This window comes from Oryzias melastigma, linkage group LG13 (genome assembly GCF_002922805.2).
Source record: "Oryzias melastigma strain HK-1 linkage group LG13, ASM292280v2, whole genome shotgun sequence".
Classification (NCBI taxonomy): domain Eukaryota; kingdom Metazoa; phylum Chordata; class Actinopteri; order Beloniformes; family Adrianichthyidae; genus Oryzias; species Oryzias melastigma.
This window is the reverse complement of record NC_050524.1, coordinates 25,098,674-25,116,321: the sequence shown is the minus strand read 5'-3', so window position 1 is coordinate 25,116,321 and position 17,648 is coordinate 25,098,674. Positions and strand designations below refer to the sequence as shown.

Genomic DNA, 17,648 nt, shown 5'->3' with positions numbered 1-17,648 from the left:
ATTAATTTCATAAAATGTCTTCTCGGCTAAGAAACTTTAAGAGTGAACAAACTTCTTATTCTGAGGTCACACTAACAATGACAGTTCTCAGCATACTGCAGAATATGTTTACATATACACTACGTGGTCATCTACTCTGTCTCCCAGCATGCTGTGGTCTCAATCATTATTCAGACGCCACAGTAAAAGTCTTACTTTGATATGACTTTTCTCCCCACAGTAAAACCTCACACACCCTTTCCCTTCCTCCACCCATCCACTGCTTCAGGAATGTAAGGAATGCTCAATCCCTAAAATGACTGCCAGCTTCATCACCAGCCAAGACTTTTACTTTTCCATGCCTTCCAGATACAAAGTGCTAATCTCTAAATGTGTCCTCCTTATCTAAGGACATTGACCAGAAATGTCAGTCATTTAAGACTCAAATTTGGACTGATTTCCTCCTTAAGACGATGACAGCCTCTAACCCACAGAGAGCAAAAGCTTAGCGGCCGGTGGATGAGGGTTCAGCCCAGGCTAGATTATGGGTAGGAATCCACAGTGAGACCATACCAAAGACTCATAGAACAGGATCTAGTGCCCCCCTACTTGTCACTTAGCATCAAGATTTGGATTTGCGGAGCAGAGGTTTAAGCTACCATGGCTGGGACTACAGCTCATCTATCCCTTAGATTTCACTCACTCAGGTGTGGAACAAACGATGGCACTTTAATTTAAGTGTTTCTTTCCCAGGGATAATGGAGTTGATGTATTATTTTAGAGCACTGGTGGATCGAGAAAAACCCAAATAACACAGAGGGCTCTCCCTGTTTTTTGGTAGCCATAATCAAACAGGTCCTTCACATGGATTCTGAGTGTAATGTCAGGAGGTTTGAAGTAGGCATGTGCGATGTATCGGTGCCAGTATTGGTATCGTCTGATATTTCAATAATTTGAGATTATCAGTCCGATACAAATAATTCCATCGATTTATGCCACCAGTGTTTCTCATAACTTTGACCGGTGGATATGGCAAGAGAAGTGCTCTGTTTACCACAGGCTTGCTCCCCCCTTCCATCCCCGTGTGCGTCCTGTGTCAGACAATAGATCAGGGGTCACCAACCTTTGTGAAACTGAGAGCTACTTCATGGGTACTGAGTCATGGCTACCATTTTGAAATAACAAAATTGCGTAGTTTGGCATTAGTTATACATTATTAATAATGAATAATGATACTCCTCTCTGTAAAGACACTGATTTCTCATCATAATTATCAATGACAACAAGCTAGGAAAAAGATATCAGTATTTGGCACTTTATAATCTCAGTAATTGTTACATTTTCAGATGATGACTTACATCACTACATTTCACGGGAAAAATGTCCCATTTTCACTGTGTTGTTCCATGTTTATCGATTGTGTAATGTTAAAGAACAATCAACTTAACATTTTTTCACCAAATCTCGTCAAATTTTGAACTAATGACCAAATCTGCAGCATTTTTAACTAAATGAATGATCTTTGAACTGGAGTAGGTCAGAGGTCACCTAAGCCAAAGTTCATGTATCATCAAAATATTTTTAAGATGTTTTCATTTATGCATCTACGAAAATGCAAGTGAAATAAAAAAATAGCAACAGAATAAAATTTAATTTTAGATCCAGCTCACAAGTGAGTTGTGCTATTTTTAAAAGAGACCTGAGGGCACCTTGTGTGGTCCTTGGGGTTTACCTGGCGCCTGTGGGCACCGCATTGGTGACCGCTGCGATAGACGAACATGGGGGAGGGGTCCGAGAACGCTTTGGCTGTTCAAGTGTTGCAATACATCCTAATTCCCAATTCATAATTTATGGAAGTATGGTTTGGGCCCACTCCGCCTCACTTTTTGACTGAATTTGTTATTTTTCGACCACATCCACTAATCTTTTCGTGTGACGTAACATAACCCAATAGCTAGCGGTCCGCTAGCTATTGGGTTAAAAGCTCTGACCACTAGCTATGTTTTTTGAACATAGTTGGCTTTAACACAGCTAGCGAACCAGCTATATTTAATTAGCTTTTTGCCCAAAGCTAAAAGCTAATTAAAACCCAAACAAAAATACTTATTTGTAAAGTGTCTTTGGTGGAGAAAAGAACCAACACTCACCTCTCCTCCACAGGATGGATCAAATGCGGAGAACACATTTCACACATCTAGGTCCAAGACAGCTAATTGGATTGAATTGATTGAATAAATATATGTGGACAATAACAAAATCCAGCCTTGGATTAATTTATAATATGTGAAGGCAATGCAGCCATGTGTATCATGGCTGCATGTATTAAGTAAAAGTTTCTGTTACTGATAGTTTCTATTTTGGATTCATATTTGTACTGTTCTTGGCAATGTGACAGTTATTATGGTAAAATGGTAAATGGCATATACTTATATTGCACTTTTCTATCTTCCATAAAGGCCCAAAGCGCTTTACAGTCACAGACCCATTCATGGGTCTGTGACTGTAAAGCATACATTTTAATATCACATATTTTTAATAAAGGAAAAAACAGTAAATCTCTTAACTTTGTGTTTTTCTAGACACTTAAATATCGTTATCTGCAAATATCGACTATCGGTCAGATTTGCTGGGGAAATATCAGTTATTATATCATCCAGGAAAAATTGTATTGGTCCATCTCTAGTTTAAAGGAAAGCTTTAAATGTCTGGTGAAATAAAAAAAATGAAGAGAAATAAATGGAGAACAAACTTCTCAAAAAGACAATGTTTTATTGTTTGGGAATAACAAGAATGACCTCCAACAGGGAAGTCTAGGCATCTTTGCTTAGAGTGCTGCCCCCGCGACCCGGTCCCAGATAAGCGGAGGACGATGGATGGATGGACCTCCAACACTATAGATAAAGGAGCTTCTGCAAACACTTCATGCATCCACATGTGTTCTTCTTACGTTTAACCACACTTCATGACTGTTTTACTGTAGAGGAAAACAACTGTCTGGCCATCTCTAAAAGCAATACACAACTGCTCATTAGCAGTGTGATGTTGATGACCCTTCATCACACAAAGCTCTCCCACAGAAGGCTTCTGTTGTCAACCCAATTAGGAGTTTCATGTGATCGTTTTTGACGGGTGTCTCCATCCTACTTCAACAAACTTGATTGAATCAATGATGATTAACTGGTGAGTGAAAAAGGCATTCTGAAGCTTCTCTCTGAAGCTGTAAATCAGTTACCTCCCGTCTGCCGGCAGAGCAAAGGTCCAGTCTGGCATACTGTACTGCATTGTTCAAATGACAACCCATGGTCCTCAAACTTTCAAAATAAAGTTCATAGGGGGAAAGAAAAACAAGTTATAAAAGAGAGGAAAAAGGATATTCCGTACTTTTTAATTAAAATATCTAATTGTTTCAGATAAGACAAGCTTCCAAATTGAAGTTATGCTCCATATGCTTTGTTCTTGAAAGATATAGTAAGATAACAGATCCTGTGCCACAGAAAAAGCACAGATGCTGCAAATGTGAAGCCAGGAAACTGACTAACAATTATGTTCAATCTTTCAAGACCTGGTTAGACTTTAAAGTGTTTTTGGTGTTTTTAACATGTTCTTGTGGCATTTTAAAGAAAATGAAGCGCTAAATTGCATTTTGAAGTATGGCTGGGCGGCCCACAAGCTTGCTTTTCCGCTCCATTCTGATGCATTCAATTGTACATCTGAAATTTCCTCATCTGAACTGGAATCTCGTTCAAAACTGTACATCTGGATAGTTTTGAGATTGCCTGCCATTTTTGTTGCACCGCAACTGTTAGGTTGGGTTGCTCGCAGGAGATAGGGTAAACCGAAAACGACGGATAGAGAGGGGAAGACAGGGTTGCTCTGCGCCAACAGTCCAGTCCATAACTCATGGACTCCTGCTGTTCTCCAGAAACTATGTCCTAGAAAATCCTTCAAAGTAGCTCTATAGATGATCAAAGCGGGACTTAAAGCTCTAAAAAAAGCAAGAAAAATACCTATAATAATGTCTCATTTTTAATGATTTCTCGTGTAGATGGGTCCATGTAGCAAATAACAGTATTTGACTTGAGTTAAATGCTTTTACCAATTAATCAACAAATTCTATTGAGGTATTAGTTTCTTTTTGAACCACTTTTATCTGGAATCTAACCCAGTGTCAATTTAGCCTTCATTTAACAGAACCATATCAGTGGAACATGAACAAATATTAGCTCTCACAGGTAAGGTCAGGGAATAGAAATTTTTTTTCAGAGAAGACTTTATGAATGTGAGCAGCAGGTGGAAGAAACAGATGTCTGCAGTCAAACTTACTTTAAAATACCCAAAATAGGAGAAGAACTGTTGCGTATAGATGAAAAAATAAAGACGAAAAAGAAATCCCTCCTAATAAGATTTGCACCCATGGCTGAAACAGCAGCTCCTGTATTGCAGTCACTGTGAATGTACCAATGTTAAAATAAAACGGGGGAATTCAAGAAAATGTCTCAAGAAGAAATGATCATGTGAGTACTGCTGCTTGCAGCAGAAGTTATCATCCCCATCTGATGTAAAGTCACTTGAAGTCCGAGTTCTTCTTTCCGAACTGTACTCACTGCTCTGTTTGCACCTATGGAAATATACAGTATTCGTTTAAAAATGTAGATAAGTTTTCATACTGAATACACAAGCAAAAAACTTTAGAACCAAAAGCCTCCTGCCTCAAAGTTTTTAGATACCACATGTGAAAGGGATCCACATAATACTGATAAAACGTAAACAAATGTTACCGTTATTAACCAAAACGGTGCCTGTTCAAAAAGGCACTAAACATGCCTGAAATCTGATGTGTATTCTTAACAAATGTTTCATTGGATTTTGTTGTAATATGAGCCAATTCTCTTCTGTTTGAGTATTTTTAATGCAGATAAGAATTTTTGACACGATCATACTTATATAGCTCTTTTTTAGAAGACCTAAAGTGCTTCACAGTCCCATTCACACGTGCACCCACATTCACACATTGATGGCAACTTCGATGTCTAACACTAGCTCCAACTTATAACCACCAGGAGTAATGTAGAGTTCAGTATCTTAACCCATCAACACTTCAACACATGGATGGGAAGGGCAGGAACCAAATCTGTGATCTTCCAATCAAAGGTCGACCGCTCCACCTCTGTACCAAGGCCCCCCCAACATGAATCACCCAATTCTGACAGCGAGAAAAGACGCTTTTCTCCACAACAGAAACCACTGACTTAGGCTGATTGTGTAAACACTTTACTACTGTAAAGGGTTGCATATCAGTGCAAGTCTGCTTTTTTCTCCTTTGGAATCCGCTGAAATTAAGTTATTGGCGTCAACAGCTGAAGAGTTATTGTAGTCAAAAGAATGTCAACATTGAAGTTAAAGCTCTAGTGGTAAACGGTTAGCTAAAAATGTGATGCAGAAAATATTGCTTAGTAGAACATAGACATGCATATGGTTCAATAAACTTGTTCAGTAGAGATAGACAGTGGACCAAAGACATGAACAATAGACCATAGACAATAGACCTTAGACATAGACAGTGGACCAAAGACATGAACAATGGACCATAGACAATAGACCAAAGACATAGACTGTGGACCAAAGACATGAACAATGGACCATAGACAATAGACCTTAGACATAGGCAGTGGACCAAAGACATGAACAATAGACCATAGACAATAGACCTTAGACATAGACAGTGGACCAAAGACATGAACAATGGACCATAGACAATAGACCAAAGACATAGACTGTGGACCAAAGACATGGACAATGGACCAAAGACATGGACGATAGACCAAAGACATAGACGATAGACCAAAGACATAGACAGTGGACCAAAGACATGGACAATGGACCTTGGACACCAACGACGGAGAATGGGACAGGTTTTAGGGACAGAAAGTTGCTCTTATTCACTCTCAACATGCTTGAAACAAGACGAGTTCTGTTTGAAGGAAGCATGATTCACTCATTACTTCAGAGTGGTAAACGTCTGTGGAGGGGTTTCAGGTGTTGGCTGTAAAAATTAAGTACATACATTTGTCTCTACTGAAAGGTTTGGTTGCATAAAAATGAAGAGTCTTGGATATTTCACCGCTCCTTCGCTAGCTTCCCCTCAGTTCATCTCCACGTCGTCTTTGCATTCCTTGGCAGGTCTCGGCCTGCTGTGTAACAAAGATCTAAATGGGACGCTCTCACCTCTGTCAGTCAGCCGCATTCCCTGCTGTGGTAAAATTCCATTCCTCATTTATTTATCTGATCAGTACAGTTACAGCACAGATGTGTGTGTAAAGCAAGTTTATTTGAGAAAGCTGGCACCGCAGTTGCACACCTGACCTCAGTTTCTCTGCCTCTACACACAATGTTTTTCTAGTTGATGAAAAATCACGTCTTTTTGAATGAAAAAGGATTTGCCGTCTCACATACATGCTGTTCTTGAAGAGGATGTTATGCAACTCTTCTGCAAGCAAAAGTGATTAAAAAGTCAAACAGCAGGAGGTGTGAGTGAGTAGGAGTGACAGGGCAGAAAGAGAAGGAAGATGACACTGCAGACAGTTGCAACACACAGGACTTTTACAACATACAAAGAACAGGACAACAGAACCTGTGTTTGAATCCAAACAAATACCCTAAAAAGATGTTTCTAAAACACAGGCAACTCAGATTGGAGGACCAGCAATGATCTGATTCTACTTCACTGTTGTTTTAATTGGAGCAGAACCACTGACTGTATTAGAAAACTGGACTGCCTGAGTGTGACATCACCCAGAGAAAACGTCTTACTTCCTTCTCCAACCAAATTAAGCGAATTCAGTCATCATTTATTTGCGATATGGATGCTGCCATGTCAGAGCCAGTCGTCAGTAAGTAGAAAGTTGGTCTGAGTCGACGTTTCTATGGAAACCGCTCTCACCAATTAGGAGTGAGCTTGTTGGAAGTCCACACCTCTACCACTTGACTTCAGACATGAGGCCACATCCTCTTATTGAGACATCTGATTGGTCAGTTATTACTTAAAATAAAGAAAAAATATTGGGAAAAAAAAATAGGATTAGAAAGAACGAGGTATCAGAGCAAGAATGGTTATTCTGATAAATAGGATGAGTAATACCTAGAGGTGTAACGGATCACTAGCCACAGTTCGGCCCACACGTGTCCCCCACAAACATAATCCCGGCGCTGCTGCATTCCTCGCGCACACACTATCAAAATTAATTGTCTGAAGAAGTCATGTGATTATACAGTATATGGTAGCGTTTTGTGAGCATGGGGTGTTTGGTGTTTCAAGAAGGCAACATACAATGTAAGAAATAACGAAAAAGAACCAATACCAGGGAAAGTACACAAAGATTTCCTAAGTCCACGCGTAGGGATAGCCACAACCGGACGCAAGTAAGCGGTCTTATGTGAGACTGGAAATACGTCAAGGCTGGTTAACGTTCAAAAAATCCTGCAGGGAAGGATTATTTTCCAGATGTATTTTCCCATTTCCACCTTTTCATGGGTATTGAACGTCTTATTTTGAAACTTGTTTTTCAAATTTCTTATTTAAAATCTCTAAGAATAAAAGCATTAAGTATACATCTTCCTGTTTGCCATGCTCACAATTATCTAAGCTCAAGCTAAATACAAACCGGTTGAGAAAATTGAAAATACTTTGATACCAAATCTACATTACCAGTTTTACCTGGTGCCCAACAAACAATGACTCACAGAGAATTAAAGTCATTATGTGTTCGGTTGCAACAACTGAAACTGAAAATCAAAAATGAATGCTGCCTTACGCTCAACATCCTGGGACTAAACCAGACTAAAAACATCCCAAAGCAAAACTGACAAGACTTGTAAGACTCTCACATCTTTAGGTCCTTAAGGAGGGAAAGTTTTCCCTTTCTGCTAGAGCATGGTGATATATTTCCATCTGCTCCCCGCTCTGATGGTTCTAAATGCGCTCTGAAAGGATTATTGATCAGACAACAAACACATGCAAGATGTAAAGCCTGAGTGGCAATATCAGTTCTTGTTTTTACCTTCACCTGATATGAACTATTTATTAATGAGCCCATTAGGCTACCGTTTGTAAAGTTGCGGCCTGTCTTCCTCTGTCCCCACTTAACCCATAGATGATTTCATCTCAGGAAGATCAGCAGTCCACAAAAAAACAAAAAAACACACACAATCAAAACTTTGTTAAGGAAACTTTTAACGTTGCCAAGTGATTATTTAAATCACTTATTTAGAAAACAGATGTTAACTCTCTGCTAAAGGTCACTCGCGTATGGTCTTGCTTTCATTCACGCCCGGTTTCTCTCAGAGGCCAGTTTTGGGACTAAATCTGGCTCGGAGAAAATAGCGACATTGTCGGCCAATGTGTGCAGAGTGACGTCAGGTCTCCTTATCAGTGCTCTCCAACTCTACCTCAGAGTGGACCTGACAGCAGCAGACCCTGCTCTGCACGGGCTCACACATTCAAAACTTGATGAGAAGAATGTTCATGAGTGTTTCGTCAACACAAAACCATGACAGACACACCAACATATTGATGTGTGATTCCTTCCATGACAAATGTGGACAAGATTTTATGTCTGCCATGGACATTGGTGAAACTCAAAAATCAATGATAAAAAAAATTTCACCGCACTGTCTTGTGGGGTCCATATGACCCCACTTTTAATGTAAACAAGCTAAGGAGAGCGGAAGGGGTAATAAAGTCACGAGAGACGTCTACTTCCGTGTGTGTGAGCTGATCCCTCGGGCACGAGCAATGCATGAGCACAAGCAGAGTCTCGGTGAGCGGGCGGACGCGCAACATTTTGGTCATGTGCGCTCGCGGGGACTCTGGCTCTGCTCAGGAGCATCTTTCTGTGCACGAGGAAAAAAGGACAATTGTGGGCGGAGACACGGGGCTGCATTGGTGTCCAGGTGTCCAGCTGCGAGGAGCTGCAGCCTTCAAAGTACAAGAGAATCTGATGGGAGCAGCAGTGAGTTTAGGGTCGGGTGGTTCCGGCTGTCGCACGGCGCGGCAATTACAAAAAAATAAATAAAAAAGGGGGGGGGGGTCATTTCAACTGGGTCTCTCCCAGATGAAGAGGACAGATGGGGGAGGACGCGGAATCTACTATATAAATTACTTTAAAAGTCAGTCATATTGTGACATTCTGTGACACACATTTTAATTAAAAAAATATAAAATTCATGCATTTTTTTTTAAATTAATGTTGTGTGAAATGGCCAAATAAAATGGTGAACACAAAACGTGTTGAGACGCCTTTGGTGGGGAATCTTGACAAAACGCCAGAAAGACAAAGAGGGTCAAAAGTATCTGGTACCAAATTTACAAAAAAAATTTATAACATTAAAAAAAGAAGAATAAGGGAAACGAGATAAAGAAAAAGGTATTCTCTCATAACAATGGCCAGGAGAGGACAGGCTGTTGATTATATTTTTGAAATTTGTTAGTATTATTTTTTTCCCTGACCTATTTCTCTGAAGATCAAAGAGAGATATTTGGTTATTTTTTATTTCATAAACAGTGTTTCTTTATTTGATAAAAGGATTATGAATGAATGAAACTTGATTGATATCAAATCCATATCTGTCTATTGATCGATATTATTTATATATATATATATATATATATATATATATATATATATATATATATAAATATATGGTCCGGCCTTTCTGTCAAACTTTAGAAGTCTTTGTGGCCCACGAGTGGAAATGTTTGCCCACCCCTGCTCTAGACAGAAGACTAACAGGTAGACATCTAACTGATCAACATTTTGCTTTTAATTCAACTTTATGCGATTAATGTGGCTTGCTGAACAGAAACATGCAAGCCCTTACAAAACCAACCACAGTTTCCTTGTATACAGACGCGGTGAATATATATAAAAGAATGGTGAGAGTATGACGTGCCAGAACCTGAACTGAAACTGATAAAAATTCACAGAAAAACCTAAAATTTCACGTCAAACAACTACTAGCAAATTTTATAAGTAAGAGCAGAACAAAAGACACAACTTGACAACAGACTACCTTAAATACAAAAAAAGAGAACAGGTTAAAGTTTAAGGGTATATAAATAAATTAATTTTATTTGTGAACAGATGAAACCTGACATGAAGTTGCAGAAAAGTTATAAGAAAATAGAAAGAACCAGAGGAAGGCCGAAAAAAAGTGGAGCATAGCTTATGATCAGTCAAACATAAAAGCAGTTTCTGGTGGAGGTATGTCTGCCCATTAACATGGCTGAACATGGTGTTTCATTATGATGTGACTCGTGCTGAACAAACAGGGTCATATCTGAACTTTCAGTCAGTTTTTTCTGAACAGGTGCTGTAAGAGTTTCCTTTAACAACAAACAATCTCTCCACCTGAAGGATAAACTGAACCGCCGTGCAGGTTAATCCACCTTTTGTGTCCTCCTGGATCATGGATTATCCTATCAGGCTGGGCTCTATTACATCTGATACAGTGAGCTGCAGCACGGGGATGCCACAGGGGGGATAACTGGGTACTCCACTATACACCCTGAAGTAGGAGTGAGTGTCTTTCCCACTCAAGTGATTCAATACACATCTTAATTCATGGACTACGAATCGATACAGAAGAGATTCAACTAACTTTACAGCGATACAGTCTTCTTTAATCTAAATGGATACAATTTAGATATTTTTTGGCATTTAAAACTATAATGGAATTGTCTTTAAAAAAGGAAACTAATTCCTTTCTAGCTGGTACTTTGTATTTTAAGAAAAAAAACAGTCTAAAGGACATAACAACTTCAAATATTAACAACCTGCATTTTGGGTCTTGTAAACTGTTTAGCTCTTTGTGGTTGTGTGGAAAAAATGCTATCATGTGTTTAGTGCACACTAGGACTGGGTATCGCCCGTAATTTCCAGAATAGATTCGATTCACCAGTCTGGATCGATTCAATTCAGATTCTTTCGATCTTCTCAAGTTACTTAAATTCAATTCAATTTTGAGTTTACACATTTAGACCCATTTGTTTTGAAATACACTCATGATCTATAAATGTTTTGAAGATTTTCATATTAATCTGATCTAGTGCACATACTACCCTGCGACGGACTGGAGACCTGTCCAGGGCGTACCCCGCCTTCGCCCATCAGTAGCCGGGATAGGCTCCGGCACCCCCGCGACCCCAAAAGGGAAGAAGCGGACAAGAAGATGGATGGATAGTTCACATACTGTAAAATGAAATAGTAAAATAATAATGAGATTGTTAATATCATTCAGTGTGACATGGATTCTCTAAAGGAGAAGTTCTAACAAAAATGCTTCTCCTGGAGGACGTTTCAGTTTAACCACTAGGTGGCGATCGCAATATAGCATTACACCTTAATCTAGTCCAGGGGTCTGCAACCTGCAGCTCAAGATCCACATGTGTCTTTTTCATCTCTCCATGGTGGCTCTTTGGTTCAAACATAAAATAAGTCATGGAGACTGCTGATCCAGACATGTCGACCATCAGAGTCAGCAGCTCCTGATAATGGCTGCTTAACCAAAACTACCTAAAGAAAACAAATAAACGAAGCCCGAAAACTAAGACTACCAAGATCCAACCCCAAACTAAAATAACAAAACCCAGCAGTGTAAGACTGCTGAGGACAAAGAGGGGAAAAAGAGCAAAAAATAAAGAAAAGAAAAGCAAAATAGCAGTTTTTAAAGTAAGGATTACTTAATTAGCATTTATGTAATTTAGATTTCTTGAATTTATAAATTGATGTCTGAGGTTCACATAGATGATAAACTATGTAGTTTTTTACATCCCTGTTGACCTGAAGACGTCTTGTTTGATCAACTCTACCACCAGAAGGAACAGATTTTATGTTAAAAGCAAAACTTTGGTAATAACTTTGATCTTTTATGAGTTTAAAGCACATATTATCTTGTGCTGCACAACATTGGTTACTATCTGCCCAGAGCTGCACTGAGATGATCCTGATTACACAGAGCCTCTTTTATTTTGAAAATAAGTTCATGTTAAAGGTAAATATATATATATATATATATATATATATATATATATATATATATATATATAAAATCACCTTTTGAGAGATGCTAGGTTCTTTTTATATTTTTGCTTTTGTTCATGCAAAAAAAGACATATTCATATTATTAAGAAAAAGAATCTCCAAATTTCTTAAAAGCTAAAGAAAGACTATGCGGCTCCTTCTAGGTTTTGATCTGTAGAAAACAAACACAAATGGCTCTTTTACTGTTAAAGGTTGCCGACCCCTGAACTAGGAGAAGAAGAAAGTATAAGTACAAAATGGTGCTTGAGACCACAAATGGCTATTTTAAAAACTATTTCCTTAAAAGACTATGGAAAATTCATATAAAGATGTTCATTGAGTCAAAAACGTATGTTTTCGTCAAACGAGTGTTTACATTAGCCGTCCTATGGGAAATTCCATTAAACGTTAGCATCAAGCTAGCGGAATTTAGCTTTATCAATCGATCTCCACTTTTATGGATTAATTATTGATCTATTATTAAGCTTAGATATATTCAGAGAGATTAAGTCAATCACATATCCCTCACTGTAGGACACCTTCGGTCAATCAGAATTGAGCTGACTGGATTGAAGCAATCCTGTAATTGGCTGTGTTGCATCCCATGTATATAAAAAGACAGAGAGCACAACAGAAAGAGAAACTGACAAAGTTTGCCCCAAAAAAACAAAAACGCTTACTTCCTGATCAGTTCTATACCTTTTTACAAACAATCTTGTTTGTGTCTGTGGTTTTCAACTGATACTGTTGAGACTCTCGGTGCTCGATTGATACCACAGCTGACTTTAGGCACCAAACATGAAAGAAATCAGTCTTTGTTGCTGCATCACGGTGGAGTGTCAGACAACTTTGAAGGACCTCACCCCCTAAAGTCATCTCAACCTCCTGCAGCTAAAGCCCCCAAAACTAAGGAGATGATTGTGGAGTTGAGGAGGCGCACCTCCTCTACCACCAGTATTGAGGAACTTAAGGTGCCTCTTAAGAGAATTTCAAGACAACATTGATCACGTCTAAAAAAGCAGAGTAAGCTGTACCTCCTGAGGAGAATAAAATCTTTTAAATGCTGCAGGAAAACGCTGTTTCATCAGCGCCTGCAGTGATTTCACAAGACTGAACAGAGCGATCAGTTCTCTGTGATTGAGGCAGAACAGGATGGGAAGGAGAACTGCCTTCTAATGAGCTGGAACAGCTCTGACAGGAGGAGGTGGTGAAGCAGAGGAGCTAATCCATTGAAAGAGAGGACGCTCTCCCTGAAGTGCTCCAGATAGACTGAGGAGGTCTTTCCTTTTGCTATAAAGCTATGTAACAGATCCCTGAGTGGGAGGAAGGGTGTAAAAAGAAGCTGAGTAACTTTATGTAGTAACAGTGTTGCCCTTCCTCTTTTTTATTATTATCCTAAAGCATGTATTGGTACTTATTTCCATGCTAGGGTAACTGATGAGCTGAAAATTTGAATTTCCATCCAGATTATTACATGTATCAATCAAATAATCAAAGAAACCAACGAATTGATTCTTCCAAGGCAACCAGATCCTTTCTTAAGAAACAAAATGTGGCGTTCTTAGTGTGCTAAATCAGTCATCTGAGCACGAACTTTAATGAGGCATACAGAACAGGAAACTCAGCATTCAGCGCTGTCTCAGAGTGTAAGTACAAACTGACATATTTACAGTCTAAACAGGTAGAGCTTTTATTTTCGAAATTGTATTTCCTTTGATGATCAAAAGGACTTAAAATCTCAATTTTAATGACTTAGAAAAAATAAATCATGGATGAAACAGTTGCCACATCCCTTAAAAGTAGGGCTGTGTATCTTTCCCTCTCAAAGGATTCGATACATGGACCACAAATCGATACATCAAGGATTCCAATAACTTTTTGGCGATACGATACAGTCCAATTCTTTTACCAAAAACGCTAAAATCTAGATATTTCTTATTCATATGGCATTTAAAGCTATAAATAATAATGCACAGCATTTGACAGAGAAATGTTTTCAGGTATTGACATGGAAGAAGCAAGCTTATGATTGGACGTCTTTTTGTCTGCATTGCATAAACACAAAATACAAAGACAGTAGAAAAAAAAAACAGAAAGAGAAACTGCAGTTTGCCAGAAATCGATTATTTACTTCTTGATTGGTTTTATAACTTTTAACCTCCGGTCACAGGTCTGCAACCGGAGGCTCAAGAGCTTCTATAAAAAATGCTAACAGTCTGAATACATCGGGAGTTTGTAGTTTTGTTTACATTTGTTAAGTTTTGTCATTTCTGTTTAAATTTTTAACATTTCAGATACCCGACAAATGATGCTAAAAGGTAAGATATTGTCAGAGTGGATTATTATTAGAGAACAAATGTCTCTCTTCAGCTGAACAACAGTGTCTAAACAGCGGTTCAGAGGAAAGAATTGCATTTACATGTATAGATGTTTTTTAAATTGGATTCTACAACAATATATTCATGCTTAATTCAATAATAAAAGGAGAAGAATGATGACCAAAGTCATATTGATAGTAAAATGTCATATTTAACTTTATTAATTAGGGCAGCAGGAGGATTTTATTTTGAAAGGAATGTGTAGGAAGACACATTTTAAATATAAAATAAAGAGGTTTTTTCTGAACTTTTTGGTCTAACTCAGAGGTCTGCAGCTCCAAAGTCACTTGTGGGTCTTTTACCTCTCCATAGTGGTTAAATAAAGTATTACTAAATTAGTACTTCATTAATTTAGATTAGCTAAATTTATACATTTATGACTGAGGTGCACCTCAAAGGTAAACTGTGTAAAGGTTTTTACATCCCTGCTGACTTGAAGAGGTCTTGTTTGCTCTATGCTTCCTCCAAAATACAACAACTTCAAATACTAGGCACAACTTTGGTTAAAAGTTTAATCTTTTATTAGTTTGAAGCACGTATTATCTTATGCTATCCAGAGCGGCACTGGAATGAGCGGGTCTGGCATTTTTATTTTGAAAGGAAATCAATCGTAAAAAATAATTTCACATTTTGAGAAAATTGTAGTTTCTTTTTATATTTCTGTTTTTATTCATGCCACAAAAGAGGCATAATTCATATTTATCATTAAAAAATGCATTTTAATGAATTCACAGCAGTATCTAAACTAGAAAATTAGCATTACCTGCGATAATGCTAGTGTAAATGTTTTTTTGCTGAATCTGGTCGCTGAAAATGCTAAAGCTGTTTGCTGAAGATGAGGAAATTTACTGTGATTGCTGAAGAGATTTGATGAAAATGCTGAAGCTATTAGCATAATGCTAAAATTGCTAAAGCACTAAAAGTTGTTGAAATTGCAGCAAGTGCACAAAGAATTTGAAGAATTTCTTGAAAAATCACAGAAATTGCAAAAAAAATTAAAATTGATAGTTATGTAATCAGGATTAGCCCAAAACCTCAGTAGATGCCAAATTCGCAAAAAAAAAAAAAAAAAAGCTAGAAAGTTTCTAAAATATTATCTTAAATAATTAGCTTAAAAATCATCAGTAGATGCCAAAACAACAAAAAACCCTAGCATGTTGTTAAAATACTAGCTTAACTCAGGATTAGTCCACAAACCTTAGTAGATGCCAAATTAGTCAAAAAGCTAGCATGTTGCTAAAATACTACCTTAACTCCTAATTAGCTTAAAAATCCTCAGTAGATGCCAAATTAGTCAAAAAAACTAGCACATTGCTAAAATACTAGCCTATAGTATTTTAGGGCTACTCCGGAGTAGCCCGAGAAATATCAGATACTAAATTAGCCAAAAACATTAGCATGTTGCTAGAATTAGCGTTAAAAACTGTAACAAGGGGCTGCACGGTAGTGCAGTGGTTAGCGCTCTCGCCTCACAGTGAGAAGGCCCCGGTTCAAATCCCTGCTGGGACCTTTCTGTGTGGAGTTTGCATGTTCTCCCCGTGCATGCGTGGGTTTTCACCGGGGACTCCGGCTTCCTCCCACCATCCAAAAACATGCTTCATAGGTGAATTGGTGACTCTAAATTCCCCCTAGGTGTGAATGTGAGAGTGAATGGGTGTGTGATTGAGGCCCTGAGACAGACTGGAGACCTGTCCAGGGTGAACCCCGCCTTCGCCCATCAGCAGCCGGGATAGGCTCCGGCACCCCCACGACCCCAAAAGGGACGAAGCGGACAGGAAGATGAATGAATGAATGAACTTTAACAAGCAGCATTAATGTGCTTAACATTCTGAACATTTTGATACCAAACTTGCATAATTTAGAGAACATGCACCAATATTTGAAGAATTACGTGGAAAAAATCTCAAAATTTGTGTTTCAAAAATTACACAAGTAAAAGCATGAATGTCCTGAAAATGCTGAAGGTTTTTAATTGCATAAATTGCATTTGCTTGAAACATTTCCTATTTATTTTTTTAATGGGCGTTTAAAACCGCACATATTTGCGTAAAATCTTAAAAAATGTAAATTGTAGGAAAACAAAAATTACAAGCAGGAATTTACTTAAGGAGCTGAAAGTTTTGATACCAAAATTGCAGAATTGCTAAAAGTGTGAGTTTTTATGAATCAAAAACCGTAGGTAAGAATAAATAAGGAATACACATAATAATAATAATGAGAAACCGGATCACCATAGTGTGAATGCAAGACTTTGTAGCTCCTACTAAGTTTTGATCAGTAGAAAACAACCCAAATGGCTCTTTTACTGTTAAAGGTTTCTGACCCCTGATCTAACAGATCAACCCTTCAAAATAAGAGTCGGGTCATCACAGTCCAGAAGAAGCGTGAATGTTTTGTTTCACATCCTCTTTCTCTGGTTTCTGACCATTCCTCGGCTGTAGAGCGGACACTCCGCCACAGCTGAGGAAGCAAAGTGAACTAAAGAAGAAAATCCAAATAAAAGCCATTGTAGTGCAGAAAGAAGCCTGTCTCCATCCGCACTGGCTGATGTGGAGTCACTCCGGATTCCGTTCTCGTGTGAAAGCAGCACCGAACCCACTCAGCCCGACAGCTAACGAGTTTGTTGTTGACCTGCTTTACGGCTAGAGTCAACAACACCACATTAATGATTCACGCAACCGAGAAAAAAAATAACAACAGTTCAAAAGTAATGGCGCTGGTGTAGATGATTCAAATTTCACTTAATTAACCACTGTTTTATATTAGTTTTACAAAATGTTGTGAGCTAAAAAAGAAAGTTAAATATGTTAGCAATTTAGTTAATTTATCTTACATTTTCAAGTGACGTTTTTAACCCGCCACATTGGGGCACTTAACGGACTTTGGGTGACATTCTCGAAGAGAAAAAAAGGTGAGGACCTACCTTTCTCTGTGTTGTCAGGTCGCTACAGACAGTACGTGCCGGTGAAACGAGACGCCTTCAAAAAGTTATTTCTGCGGCGTCTTCATGGTGGAGCCGCTCGTTGGTGTCGGAGGTGTCCGTCTCGGGAATGACTCGCTGCTCAACAGCTCTCCGGCAGGACACGGCTCGCAGGTGAACGAGCACCGGCGCGGGACGCTTCCTGTTTGCTTCGGGAGGTGAACCGCCGTTGCTGCGTCTCCCTCCGCGCGCGCGCGCTGCCCCCAGTCACCACCGCTGTCGTAAAACTCCAAT

At 38.7% G+C, this 17,648-nt stretch overlaps 1 protein-coding gene across 1 annotated transcript in view; it reads right to left on the bottom strand.

The window, feature by feature from the left end:
* pik3cb (phosphatidylinositol-4,5-bisphosphate 3-kinase, catalytic subunit beta) overlaps nucleotides 1-17,648 on the bottom strand; it is a gene marked incomplete in the record, with an annotated part of 82,949 nt that extends 65,301 nt beyond the window's left edge. The window contains 1 exon segment of the mRNA XM_024258142.2: nucleotides 17,358-17,648.